The sequence below is a fragment of the Ovis aries genome, chromosome 9, assembly GCF_016772045.2.
Source record: "Ovis aries strain OAR_USU_Benz2616 breed Rambouillet chromosome 9, ARS-UI_Ramb_v3.0, whole genome shotgun sequence".
NCBI classification, from domain to species: domain Eukaryota; kingdom Metazoa; phylum Chordata; class Mammalia; order Artiodactyla; family Bovidae; genus Ovis; species Ovis aries.
This window is the reverse complement of record NC_056062.1, coordinates 41,296,615-41,312,355: the sequence shown is the minus strand read 5'-3', so window position 1 is coordinate 41,312,355 and position 15,741 is coordinate 41,296,615.

The window sequence follows — 15,741 nt, the reverse complement described above, 5'->3', positions numbered from 1 at the left end:
GCAACACGGGAGACTTGGGTTCAATTCCTGGGTTGGGAAGTTCCCTTGGAGAAGAGAAAGGTTACCCACTCCAGTATTCTGGCCTGGAGAATTTCATGGACTGTATCATCCATGGGATTGCAAAGAGTCGGACACGACTGAGCAACTTTCAAGATAGCAATATGCCTTTTTGAGATGATCCTTAACTTGATGATTCTAAGATGACAATGGAGAACTTAATTTTAATTTAGTTATTTAACTCATGCCAGTTGTGACTTATTCTGTTTCGTACTGAGTGTACTTTATTTTTCTTTCCAGAATTATTTGACAGACGTTCAATAGAACCTCTTTTTTATATAATAAAGAGCGCTTAATTGTCAAAGCAGTAAAATATTATCCATGGACTAATGATTAAGATTTTCCTATATTTTAGTTAAGGTGCTCTGATTCTGAGACGCTCAGTCTATTTCCTGTGAGTCTATGAAATGGAGTAGGGAAATATAGTTGGAATGATTTACCAACTTGATTAACTTTTTCTTCTTTTTGACAAAGTACTGTGTCATGATTATGTACAGCCCTGATTCCATTTAAATATCTGTGTGACAAATATTCTGCAGAGAGAAAAGAACAGGACTTGAGTAATAAGACTAACTCACCATACACAGAAGTATGAAATCCTCAAAATTAATGTAATGCATAAAAGATTGACAGTCTATCTTTTACTTCTCTTATAATGGTTCAATTTATATCAAATCCTACTCTTTTTATGCAGAGGTCGATGTCTTGAAGACATTTGAGGTACAAATGGCTTATTTTATTCATTTTAATTTTAAAAAATCTGACCTTGAAAACTTGTTTACAGAGCTCACGGTCCTACCTTGTATATTTGGTTAGTGAACATTTACTAAATGGTTAGGATGTATAGGTTTATCTGGTGCAGTACTAGGTTCTTGGAAGAATAAAAAGACTTAAAATACTAATACCTCACTCCTAGAGATTTTATAGAAACATAAATGTGAATTTGAAACAACAACAAAAATATTTAAAGCAGGGACTTCCCTGGTGGTCTCTGATGGCTAAGACTCTGTGCTCGCAATGCACAAAGTCCCAGTGCACAGGCCAAAGTTTGATTTCTGGTTGGGGAACTAGACGCCACATGCCACAACTAAGAGTTTGCATGCTTCAACTAAGATCCAGTGCAGCCAAATAAATAAATAAGAAATAAATAATTTTTAAAATATTCAAAACAGTTAATAATCAAGGGTTATATTGTATGGCACAAAGGACTGTGTGGCGCTTAGTGAAATCTGAAGAAAAGAGAGATGAGGGCTGGGGTACCCATGTACAGCTTAGTGAACAACGATGGGATTGCAGAGTCACCTGTGGGTTATTTTGATACAAACACTTCATGCCAACTTATTGACTATGAAATACAAACTTTTCCCCTGCATCTGGAACATTATTTAACTTCTTGGGGTATGTTCTCAGTTTCTATGTGTGATGGAAACAAGAGAAAATGATTCATGGTTGCTTTGGTAAGTTGACTCTAAAAGTCAATATTTATGTGTCTATATGACTTTCAATAGTGCCTGTCATTCTGACTAAAATTCATGCAAGTAGAACTCTTTATTCTCTTCAAGCACCTTGGGCTCAGAAGGCAAGATTGTTTTAGCGGATGTATTAACAGCATCCTGTGACTAGCCTAATGCAATAGAGATGTCATCACTCAAGGTGTTCCAGGTAGGCTTAGTTTAAATATTAGTCCTGTGGCCAAGAATTTATGATAGAGGATATTTCACTTAAGGAAATAGGTATTTCCTGGAAACTTTGAAGACTGAAAAGCAGAAGCATTGAGTTAAACAATAAGAAAATGCCAGTTCTGTAAGACAAAATGTCAGCAATTTTCTATGGTTGATCAGAAGGTAGCAGACTCTTCCAACTGTGTTCTGGTAGTCACCACTTACAGATCAGACACCATCCTCCTCCCCACGGAACTAAACCTATAAAGGAAAGGCCACTTTTATTTCTAAAGCTGGGGGCTGATAAATAATCTCTGGGGCTATCAAAACAAGAAACTGACCCTTTGTAAACTCCATGAAGTTGCTTTGAGGTTTCCTTTGTAGATCTCCTAGCTAAGAATAAATAGGTTAACAATGTGTATATTCAGTTTCAATAAATTGAATAAAATTGCTAATTCTGGGCCTTTTAGACTCTCATACAGGAAATAAGGAAACGAGTATAGAGACAGAGATATCTGTCAGCCTTGACCCAGAGTTCTTAAGACAAAGAGGAATAATATACTGCGGTCTATTCAAGCTTTGGCTTCTCCACAGATCATTACAACCAAGATGCCAATTAACACTAATGTGACAGTGGCTTGTGTGACGTGGACAGCTGGCCACTCAAAAATACACAAGGACCACCTGCTCATATAACATAGGCCACCACACAGGCACCAGATGGTGACAGCATTTGAGTGTTATTACTATAGTCACTTTCACCTCAGCTCTCTATTTGAACTGGACATTTAGGAGGAAGCTGTAAAATTTGCGTTTGATTTTTAGAACAATATGGTTCTCTATAAACCTCACATGGATGACTTACTTGAGGCCAAAGGATCATCAGTGGGCATCAGAGGCTCAGTAGAAAGTTCTGCATCACGTGGCAGTTAGAAGCAATTGGCTTAACCAAGATGTATGGTTCCTGCTGAGATACCCTTCTGGAAAGCTTGGAGAAGAGAAATGCAGAAAAATTATCGACAGGGAAAAAGCGGCTTGAGATGCTGGAGGTGGGGGTTGGTTAAAAAAAAAAAAGTGAAAAATGGTTGTCAGAAGAGAAAAGTGCCAAAGTAGCAAGAGAAGCCAAAACATGCACAGTTTTTGGCTGCATATCCCAAGCCCTTGAAATTTGCTCCCGGCTATACAGATTTTCAAGGAAAAACATTCTATAAACGTTTAGACATGCTTATAGCTCACCAAAAAAAAAAAAGATGTAAATACAACTTTTTTTTTTTTTTCAATAAATAGGCACTAGGACACTGAAAGAACATTCAAGAGTTCAAATCATTTCCACAAACTGGGAAATGTTCTGGGAAACGTAATGATGTCCCAAGCTTGGCAGAATAGTTATGAGGTAAAACCTGGTTAGGGCTTCCCTGGTGGCTCAGCAGTAAAGAACTCGCCAGCCAATGCTGGAGATGTGGGGTTTGATCCCCAGGTCAGGAAGATCCCCTGGAGGAGGAAATGGCAACCCACTCCAGTATCTTGCCGGGGAAATTCCATGGACAGAGGAACCTGGGGGGCTACAGTCCATGGAGTTGCAAAAGAGTTGGACACAGCTTAGGAACTGAACAACAACAAAAACTTGGTTAGCAAATTCTGGAAATAATTTGTACTTTGGACAAAGAGAAATCCATGGTTGTATTTCATAGGGAAGAAGAGCCTTGGGATAGCATAACCAAATCCTCAGTCAAGTTAACAACACTGTCTAAGGAGCTAGGGATCGCATGTAAAATTGTTTAGCAAATTATAAAACAATCAAAAGAACAAAGAGATTCCACTAATGTTACTGCATTACAGACTGATGTGGTCTCTACTTATCCATGAAAAAATTGAATTCCATTTCCCTAACAACATACGTGATCCTTGTTGAAAGAGCAGCCAAATGTCCAATAAGATTTCCTGAATTTCACAAGGCAGCAAATTTAGCAGGTGGTCCTAAGTCTATAAATCAAACTTAGGTTTAAATCAAATTAAGGTTTCTTGGGGGTGAGAGGGATATGGGTTCCCAACTTAGGAAAACAGGATCAGTATGGGAAAAAAAAGTTGGAAAAAATCTAGAGAAAACGAAAGGAAAGAACAAAGAAAATATATTGGTAAAATTTGACAAATACATTTCTCAGTATTATGTCAAACATGTTTACCAAGCAGCACAATTAATAAAAAATATTCTGTACTAGAGTCCCTAATTATTATTCCACACAGGACAGAACACCTCTTCATTATCCCTTTTTGAATTGATTGTGTACATCAAACAGTCGAGATATAAATAAAATATGCCTGCATGCATAATACCCTCACATTAAAGCTGGAGGCAATTAACCTATGATTTCTCATTAATTAAATTAAAATAACCTTCTAAAAAATGCCTAAAATCAAAACAGCTTTCTTTCAGTTTAGATTTTCTCCACAGTGATGCAGAGAAGCTGTTTACCAAATTTATCACACCAATAAAAAAAAAAAAAAATGCTGTTTCTGATTTTATCCCAGGCTTGTCTCTAGCTTTCTCCTGAGGTTCCAGTCTCATTTAGCTAAATCCGATTACAATGTCAGGGTTTTACTTTTTTCCCTTCTGTGTTTAAAAATACCTGTTGTCATCAAGATGTTTTTTTCTTATTGAATTGTCCAAACAACTTCTCCCTGAGTTGGATCCATATCAGATAATGGAAAGCTGCACATTATTTGGTAAATCTGCTGAATTTAGAGAGTTGAAGCACATAAATGAGATAGGAGAAGGCATAATAGGGCCTGAGTCCAGGGCAGCCCTCAGCAAGGCTGGGAAGTTCTCACTGACTCCCTGTTCAAGAGATGCAGGATCGATCCCTGGGTAGGGAAGATCCCCTGCAGGAAATGGCAACCCATTCCAGTATTCTTACCTGGGAAATCCCATAGACAAAGGAGCATGGCGGGCTACAGTCCACAGGGTCAAAAACAATCAGACATGGCTGGACTCACACATACACACACACACACACACACACACACACACACACACACACACACACAAGCTCTTTCCAGTTCTCCCTCTCCTTCCCTGATTCCCAAATTACACCAAGTTAAGTATTCATATTTCAAATTTCAGTAGTCTCCCCTCTACAGAGTATTTTCATTATAAAACAGGTATAAAAGGATATGTTTCACCAAGGAATATATCCTTAATAGTAGAAAATTTTTGCTTTCCTTTTCTATGAAGTCCTTTGCAGTATCGCCTAAAATCCCACTAGATTGAGAGACTACACAGTCACAGATCGACCCCACCTAAAGCCTGGCCTTCTGAGCATACGATCGGGTGCTAAAATGTTTCTTAAATTTCATGCACTGATTGATCGATCAATCCCTTCTCCAATGGGCAAAGTATACACATATTTCCACTTTTTCTCATTTCCTGAGAATCTAACACAGTGTTTTCTCATGGTTCAGTTCAGTTCAGTCACTCAGTCGTGTCCAGCTCTTTGCGACCCCATGAATCGCAGCACGCCAGGCCTCCCTGTCCATCACCAACTCCCGGAGCTCACTCAGACTCACGTCCATCCAGTCAGTGATGCCGTCCAGCCATCTCATCCTCTGTCATCCCCTTCTCCTCCCGCCCCCAATCCCTCCCAGCATCAAAGTCTTTTCCAATGAGTCAACTCTTCCCATGAGGTGGCCAAAGTACTGGAGTTTCAGCTTTAGCATCGTTCCTTCCAAAGAAATCCCAGGGCTGATCTCCTTCAGAATGGACTGGTTGGATCTCCTTGCAGTCCAAGGGACTCTCAAGAGTCTTCAACACCGCAGTTCAAAAGCATCAATTCTTTGGCGCTTAGCCTTCTTCACAGTCCAAGTCTCACATCCATACTTGACTACTGGAAAGACCACAGCCTTGACTAGACGGACCTTAGTCGGCAAAGTAATGTCTCTGTTTTTGAATATATTATCTAGGTTGGTCATAACTTTTCTTCCAAGGAGTAAGCGTCTTTTAATTTCATGGCTGCAGTCACCATCTGCAGTGATTTTGGAGCCCCAGAAAAATAAAGTCTGACACTGTTTCCACTGTTTCCCCATCTATTTCCCCTGTCCTCAATAAATGATGCTGTGCTGAACTGAGTTTAAGCCTGGGTTCATTCCTTTCCCCCAGTCAGCTCCCTACTTCCACTACCACAGGCTGTTAGTGACAGCCCTTGTCTTCAGGACCCATGGATTAGAAGTGGTGGGAATGTCTTTCACTCCAAGTCACCTTTTTTTAGACGACTCATTGGAAAAGTCCCTGATGCTGGGAAAGACTGAGGGCAGATGGATAAGAGGGCGTCAGAGGATGAGATGACTAGACAACATGAACTTGGCAAACTCCAGGAGATGATGAGGAACAGGGAGGCCTGGTGTGCTGCTGTCCATGGGGTCTCAAAGAGTCAGACACGACTGGGCAGCTGAACAATAACAACAACAACAACTAAGTCCTTTTATTGATTTCCTCATGAGCTGCTATCATTTTTTCCTGCAAAAGATTGGACTACCTTTTTCTCGATTCCAACCACCACAGCCTAATATAGACACATTACTTTGCCTTTATAAACTTAAAGCTTTCCCAGACAACTCTCTATTTCCTCCAACAGTCCCTCTACAATATACACAACTTGTACTCCTTAACAATAATTCTTTCTTCAGCCTTGTTTTGCCCTTGACCTCTTCCTCACACACCTACAGCTGTAAAGCACACAATGACCATTGTCTATTCAGCAAACATTATCACCTTCCCACCTAGTAGAGCCATGGATTTTGTGTTCTAAAGGAGGGATAGTCTGTATTCTTACAAAAGAATGGCCCCTCCTCTGCTCTCTGATTGGTCTAAACTAGCCAATGGTCTAGGGAAAGGTATTTGACCCAGTTTCTGTCCTCAGTGAGCTCTAAGAGAAAGTTTCTGGGGAAGATAAAAAAATCCTAAATGAAATGGCAAAGCTTCATAAGTTCAAAATATTATGCCTCGGTCTTTTCCTTACGGCTTGGAAGTGAATGTAAGGTTGTGATGCCTAGAGCTATACCAATAGGTAAGAATAATAGATCAAAAAAACAGAAAATCTCGGGTCTCAATGGCATCACTGAGCTGGGAACCCACTCTTCAAGACTTTTGGCTAAAGAATAAGAAATTTAGATTGAATATTTTTAATTTAGTTGAAAAGGATCAAAAGAAATTATTTTACTATGCAAGGTTGAATCTGCAAGAGTGGTTCTTCAATGCCCGATTTGGGAAACCACTGGCACAGAAGACCATGAGTCCTCTGAATACTATGGAGCGTCATGATAAATTCTTTAGGAGGCTGATAACATGCAGGATTTAATGTCAGGATACACACAACCTCCAACCCAACAAAGGCATCTGAGAAATTCACTAAGCACGTATTTAAACAATTGGATCTGTCATGTGTGTTCTGAGAAGTCCCTAAAGAAGTAGAAACTTGACAGGATACAATGGCATTGGAGAAGCTATTATAGTCAATTCTATGAATCAGGTACCCTGATTCCCCAAGGCAATCTTTACAAGAGCAGGTCAATGGCTTGTGTTTAAGGCTTTGTTTTAAAAATGATATGAGGGATTTGAGAAAATGGTTTCCTTTTAGTTACAATACCTTTTAATAATACATTAAAATTAGACAGGTGCTACTGATACAAAGGTACATTTTGACAAAAGAGAATTTTATGACAAATCTTAAAATGAAGTACTATTTCAATTTTTACTGCAGATCATCATAAATATAATGAAAAAGCCTCAAAAGGCCTGAAGTATGAAAGGAATGTGACTGAGATCTGTACATATGATTTTTAGTCACTTCAATGTAGTCATCTTATACATGGTGTGAGAATGTAGTTGAAATTTAATTCTCTTCCATGAAGCAGTCCAGTTTTAAAACACCCTTTATTGATAAGACTATTCTCCTCCCCATTGATTATTCTTAGCTTCTTTGTCAAATATGAACTGACCATATATACAAGGGCTTATTTCCAAGCTTTTGATTCTATTCCACTGGTCTCTGTGCCAGTACCATACTGGTTTTTTTGGTTTGTTTGTTTGTTTGTTTGTTTACTATGGTAGTTTTTTTGCCTCTGTTTCAGCCTATCAATAGTGACTTTATCAGCTAGGAATGCCTGAGGGCACGGGACCATACTATTTGTAGTGAGACCCCACAATGTTGTGACTGGATCACTCTTACATTTTTTATTGTGATTATAAGACACATTTCAGCAACAACCACCAGGTAACTTGGAAAAAGCAATCCACCAATCCTTAAGGGTTATTTATCTTTTTGTATGGTGGCAAGGTGTGTATTCGAGATGAGTGACTTTGGAATGGATGCTTTGACATATTTGTGAGTTGATTTTCCATACTGATATACTTTGATTCTCTTCTTCTTTTATCTTTTGTGAATCTACGTAGGTTTTTGCCTTGTGGTTATCATGCATGCTAAGTCACTTTCAGTTCAGTTCAGTCGCTCAGTCGTGTCCACTCTTTGCAACCCCATGAATTGCAGCACACCAGGCCTCACTGTCCATCACCAACTGCCAGAGTTCACTCAAACTCACATCCATCGAGTCGGTGATGCCATCCAACCATCTCATTCTCTGTTGTCCCTTTCTCCTCCTGCCCCCAATCCCTCCCAGCATCAGTTTAGTTATGTCCAATTCTTTTGTGACCAGAGGGACTGTAGCCCACCAGGCTCCTCTGTCCATTAAATTCTCCATGCAAGAATACTGGAGTGGATTACCATTTTCCCCTCCAGGGTATCTTTCTGACCCAGGGATCAAACCCTTATCTCCTACATTGGCAGGAGGGTTCTTTAACCACTAGCACCATCTGGGAAGCTCCGTGGTTATCATGAGGCATATATAAAACATCTTTTACATTTAATGTCTAGTTTACATTGATAAAATCTTAACTACAATCACATACATACACACACATACTACATACACATACATACAAAAACTCTACCCTTTTGCCCTCTCCCATAATTTTATGTTTTGGGTATCATAATTTACCTCTTTTTACACTGTATACTCATTAACAAATTATTGTAGCTATGGTTATTTGGGGGCTTCCCTGATAGCTCAATTGGTAAAGAATCCACCTGCTATGCAGGAGACCCTGGTTTGATTCCTGAGTCAGGAAGATCTGCTGGAGAAGGGATAGGCTACCCACTCCAGTACTCTTGGGCTTCCTTTATGGCTCAGCTGGTAAAGAATCCGCCTGCAGTGTGGGAGACCTGGGTTGGGAAGATCCCCTGGAGAAAGGAAAGGCTATACCCTCCAGTATCCTGGCCTAAAGAATTCCATAGGCTGTATAGTCCATGGGGTCACAAAGAGTCAGAGACAACTGAGTGACTTTCACTCACTCACTCACATAGTTATTTTTAATACTCTTGTTCTTTCATTCTCTTAATAAAATTAAATGGTTAACACTATACCATATTACAATATTAGGGTATTCTGAATTTGCTTATTTATCTATCTTTACCAGAGTGCTGTATATGTTCATGTTTCATGTTACTAATTAGCGTCCTTTCATTTCAACTTGAAGGACTTCTTTCAACATTTCTTGTTAAAGCAGTTCGGATGCTGATGAAGTCCCTCAGCTTTTTTCTGTGGAAGCCTTTTATCTCTCTTTATTTATGTAGGATAGGTTTGCCAGGTAGAGTAGTCTTGGTTGACTTTGTTTTTCCTTTCAGCAATTTGAACACATCATCTCACTCACTCTTATCCTATAAGGTTTCTACTGAGAAATCCACTGAGAGTCTTAGAAGAGTTCTAAGTGACGAGATTTTTTTTTCTCTCGCTGCTTTAAAGATTCTCTGTGTTTGATTTTTGTCAGTTTTATTATAAAGTGTTTTGAAGAGTATCTCTTTAAGTTGCCTTTGTTTGGTGACTTATGAGCTTCATTAACTGGATATCCAAATCTCTCCTCTGATGTGAGGAGTGCTAAGCCATTGTTTCTCTAAATAAGTTTTTAGCCTCCCTTTCTTTCTCTTCTTCAGAACTCCAGTAACTTATGAATTGGTCTTTTTGATGGTGTACCACAGATATGATTTTCTTCAGTCTTCTTCACTTTTTTTCTTTGCACTCCTCTGATTTGCCATCGGGTGGAGAAGTGGGTGTGTGTGTGTGAGGCATGCAAAGTACTGCTGCTGCTGATAAGTCGCTTCAGTCGTGTCCGACTCTGTGCGACCCCAGAGACAGCAGCCCACCAGGCTCCCCCATCCCTGGGATTCTCCAGGCAAGAACACTGGAGTGGGTTGCCATTTCCTTCTCCAATGCATGAAAATGAAAGTGAGAGTGAAGTCGCTCAGTCATGTCTGACTCTTGGCAACCCCATGGACTGCAGCCCACCAGGCTCCTCCATCCATGGGATTTTCCAGGCAAGAATACTGGAGTGGGTGCCACTGCCTTCTCCGATGCAAAGTACTAGAAGTGCCCATAGGCCAGCTGGGGGATCCACAGATGAGGTGTTTCTAGAGGCTCATTAGCAGGCTTCTTCACAGGATCCCTGACACAGTTAGGATTTGTGTCCATTTAATACCCTCCCACCCAAGAGTTCTGTGTGCTAATTTCCCCACCTCCACTTGCCCCTCGGCCATGTAGCTCACAATTCAGCACTCTGGATGGTGTGGAAGAGCAATGAACCTTCTGGCAGCATGTTGCCAGAGACAAGAGCTGAGGACAGTATTTCTTGGCCCTAAGTTGTGCCACCTAGAGAGAGTGGTGACACAAAGTCAAACTATTCCTTCTACACATTCCAGTGTGTCCTAACTTGTATTTTTTGTTCCAGTGGAGTACTGGAGCTTCTTCTATGGAAACTTGGACTTCCACAAGGACTCTGTGTGAGTGACTAAGTCAGTGAGCTCCAGGGACTGACAGAGTGTCAGGAAGCATTTAACAGGAGGCTTCCTGTGTGCTGTTTTGGATCTGTCAGGAATTCTCTCTTCCTTATTAATTCCTGAATACTCAGGAATACCCTCTTCCTTCTTGTGAACCATATGGTAAAAGTGATTATTTACAACTCTCTCTCTCTTTAATACGGATCGCCTATGCTTTGTAAGTCTGGAATTTTAATCTTTATCTTTGCTGAGAATAACTACCTTGTAAGACAGTATATGGATCACAATAAACTGTGGAAAATTCTGAAAGAGATGGGAATACCACCTGACCTGCCTCTTGAGAAATCTGTATGCAGGTCACAAAGTAACAGTTAGAACTAGACATGGAATAACAGCCTGGTTTCAAATAGCAAAAGGAGTACATCAAGGCTGTATATTGTCACCCTGCTTATTTAACTTCTATGCAGAGTACATCATGAGAAACGCTGGACTGGAAGAAACACAAGCTGGAATCAAGATTGCTGGGAGAAATATCAATAACCTCAGATATGCAGATGACACCACCCTTATGGCAGAAAGTGATGAGGAACTAAAAAGCCTCTTGATGAAAGTGAAAGTGGAGAGTGAAAAAGTTGGCTTAAAGCTCTACATTCAGAAAATGAAGATCATGGCATCTGGTCCCATCACTTCATGGGAAATAGATGGGGAAACAGTGGAAACAGTGTCAAACTTTATTTTTTGAGGCTCCAAAATCACTGCAGATGGTGATTGCAGCCATGAAATTAAAAGACGTTTACTCCTTGGAAGAAAAGTTATGACCAACCTAGATAGTATATTCAAAAGCAGAGACATTACTTTGCTGACTAAGGTTCGTCTAGTCAAGGCTATGGTTTTTCCAGTGGTCATGTACGGATGTGATACGGATGTGAGACTTGGACTGTGAAGAAGGCTGAGCACTGAAGAATTGATGCTTTTGAATTGTGGTGTCGGAGAAGACTCTTGAGAGTCCCTTGGACTGCAAGGAGATCCAACCAATCCATTCTGAAGGAGATCAGCCCTGGGATTTCTTTGGAAGGAACGATGCTAAAGCTGAAACTCCAGTACTTTGGCCATCTCATGGGAAGAGCTGACTCATTGGAAAAGACTTTGATGCTGGGAGGGATTGGGGACGGGAGGAGAAGGGGACGACCAAGGATGAGATGACTGGATGGCATCACTGACCCAATGGATGTGACTCTGAGTGAGCTCCGGGAGTTGGTGATGGACAGGGAGGCCTGGCATGCTGCGGTTCATGGGGTTGCAAAGAGTCAGACTCGACTGAGCAACTGAACTGAACTGAACTGAAGACAGTATATACGCCCACACCATGTTGATTAAAACCCCTTTGCTCCATCAGAGCTCTGGTCCCTGTGTCTCTCTTTCTCTCTCTTTCTCTCTCCCTCTTTCTCTTTTTCAGGCTGATCCCCTGGAGTGCAGAGGCTCTCTGAGTTCACTTTCCTGCCCGGGCTTCTAAGACCCTCCCAAGAAGGCGCTCTGCACCTTCACCCCATCGAGAGGGCACCTGAGGCCTTTGTAAACAGAGCAAGCCCCGTGCAGGGGCTTTATTGGCTTTCTGCATAAACCAAGGAATATCAGCCTCTTTCTCTCCTTTACTTTCTTATCATCAACTCCGGACCACCAGATTCAGTCCATTAAAAGACCTCAACAAGTGGGGCCCGAATAGGAGCCTGGTACACTTGGCAGATCGGACAGAGGGACCTCGAAGGCCTACTGAGGCTGGTAAGTACTAACACATGGGTCAAAGGCTGGAAAGCCCATCATTTTTCTACTTTACTTCATCACTTATTTAAAGTTCAGGGATCTACTGAAACATATGCTGATTTTTTATCTAGATTAGAATTGCTATTTCCCATACTGTAATTCGAGAAGAAGCCAAAAGGCAACTAGAGAAATTACTTGCTTATGATAATGCAAATCAGGAATGTCAAAAAGCTATAGCTCCAATTCGTGAGAAAAGGACTATTATTGATTATTTGAAGGCTTGTTGCAATCTAGGATTATAAACTCAAAAGATGCAAATGGTAGCTGAAACAGTAGCTGCTGCCTTAAGAAAGGGAAAAAAAAGAACGCTTTACATGTGAAAATAAGAACCATTTAAAAAGGGACGGCCCTAAGAAAGCTAAAACAAAAAAAAAGAAAAAAAATAGAAAAATAGAAAACCCTCCAAAAATCTGCCCTTGCTACCATAGAGGAATACATTGGGCCAAAGATTAAAAGTCTAAATCTGACACTGAAAGAAAACCTATTCCAGAAAACTCCAAGCAGGGACCCCCCCCAGGTCCCCTTCAATAAAAACCTGGGGCAAATTCCATCTTTTAACTGAAACCCTCAACATCTGGCAGTGTTGCCATTGATATACCAGCTTTGTTTTTAGATAATATGAAGTTAATGAGCTCTATCAGATTCATGTGAACTGAAAAATATTAAATATATATAATGTTTATTTAAATATAAATAAAATTTAAATATAATTGTTTGCTAATCTAATTAAGACATGTCTTAAGTCATCAACATTATATAATACTTTTATTATGCCTAGGTTTAAGGTAAACTAAATTTGTCAACAAAAAGGTAACTCTCTCTCTCTCTCTCTCTCTCTCTCTATATATATATATATATATACACACATATAAAATGAGATAAAAACTTTTAGATAAACTCTATTAAAATAATTATATTTTATTAGAATAATCTGTTATTATAATCTAAAATAGTCTCTTAGGATTGAGATAACTTAAACTTCTAGAGTTATACTAAACTAAATAATAAAAGTTTATTAAATAGCTAGGTCATTTCCAAATAAAATAAGATTCTAAAACATTAATTACTAATCATTAACTTCCTCTTACAAAACGTTTTTCTTACAGAAAAACTAAAGAGATTTTAAACTATTAATAAATATATAATGTATAATATATTGGTATATATAAAATATTTTTATATATAATAAATATATATTATAATATGATATAATAAACATATTCACCAATATATAAAATGCTAATATACAAGACACTTCATAGTTGCTAAGAAAAAGTAAGATATATGCTTTTAATAAAAAAGATATAAGATATGACAAACTCAGATATACATTCCACATTTTTCCTGGGGGCCACTGCTCATTTAACAAACAATACAATTATTACAGTGAAAGTGAAAGTAAAGTCGCTCAGCCGTGTCCGGACTCTTTGAGACCCCATGGACTGTAGCCTACCAGGCTCTTCCATCCATGGGATTTTCCAGGCAAGAATACTGGAGTGGGTTGCCATTTCCTTCTCCAGGAGATCTTCCCGACCCAGGGATTGAACCCAGGTCTCCTGCATTGTAGGCAGACGCTTTACCATCTGAGCCACGAGGGCAGTCCTTTCCCTTCTCAATTATTAAAATAACCTGAAAATATGACAAGGCTATTTAGACAGAGCAGTGGCCCCTCACGAAAAAGAAATTATAGGCAGCTAAGAAACTTGTACACAACTAAAATTAAAGCATATTGAAGAATCTTGTCCTCCTTGAAACTCTATTTTTGTCATTAAAAAAAAAAAAAATCTAACAAATGGTGTCTCTTAAGGGACCTTAGAAAAGTTAATGCATCCATGAAACCTATGGGTACATTACAACCAAAAATCCTATCACCTACCACTATTCCTTAAAATGGACATATTATTATTATTGATTTACAAGATTGCCTTTTTAATATACCTTTACACCCTTTAGACTGAGAGAGATTCACTTTCTCTCTCCCTTATCCTAATCATATTAGACCTCATAAACGGTACCAATAGACTGGACTGCCACAAGAGATGATGGATTCTCCCACCATGTGTCAGTGCTACGTAGCCAAAGCCCTTGAGCCTGTGAGAAAGCAGTTTCCTAACTTTCTTGTTATTCACTATATGGATGGTATATCGTTTTCAGCTCCATCTATTTTAAAAACTGAACACGTTTGATATAGCTCAACTATGCTTTAAAAACTCTAGATTAATCATTGCCCCTGAAAAAATTCAAACCTCTACACCTCACCATTACTTGGGGTTCGTTGTTAACAGACAACGCATTACTTCCCAACTAACTCAGATCCATACTGATAAATTGTCAACCTTAAATGATTTTCAAAAGCTCTTAGGTGATATTAATTAGATTAGACCTTCTTTAGACATGGCTAATTATCAACTGAATAACCTATTTAATACTTTAAAAGGAGATCCTGATTTAAATAGCCCTCGTTCACTTTCTCAAGAGGCAAGAAAGAAACTCTATTTGGTGCAAAATAAATCACAAAAACAATTTCTTATTCACATCAAACTAGATTTATCTCTAGAACTGTTTATACTCCCCTCTCCTCATTCTCCCACAGGACTTCTTGCCCAACAGAACACCTAGTAAAATGGATCTATTTTAGAAAAATAAAGTCATCTACACCCTACCTTGATTTAATTGCTCTAATCACTATCAATAGAAAAAATAGGACTAAAACTCTAATTGGCTCCAATCCTCATAAAATTGTAATACCTATCAATAAATCTCAATTTGAGAACACTTTACAAACTTCTACCGATTTCCAAATAGCTTTTCTGAAATCTTTTGGAGAAATTTCATTTCATTATCCTTCTGGTAAGCTGTGGAATTTCTTCAGAAATACTGAATTTATTATTTCTCATATTATCAGCTCACAGCCTATACCACAGGCCAAGGTTTTTTATATAGATGAGACTGAAAACGCCAAAGCTTCATTCTGATCTCTTAAAGAATATAGTCTTTTATACTAAATTTCATTCTGCTCAACAAAATAAATTATATGCTCTTATTTATTTGCCTACATCCTTACCCCATCAATATAGTCTCTGACTCTATATATTCTGTTTTTGTATTAAAAAATATAAAAACCTCCACCATAAACTCCAATCAACCTATTATTCAACAACTCTTTTTCAAACTACAATCTGTTGTTAAAAACCACAATTCTCCCATTTATATTACACATATTCCAACACATTCTTGTCTTCCAGGCCCCGTGACTTATGATAATGAACAAGCTGATAAACTGGTTTCCTTTGCTACTCCAAAAGAACAGCATGCTCTGTTGC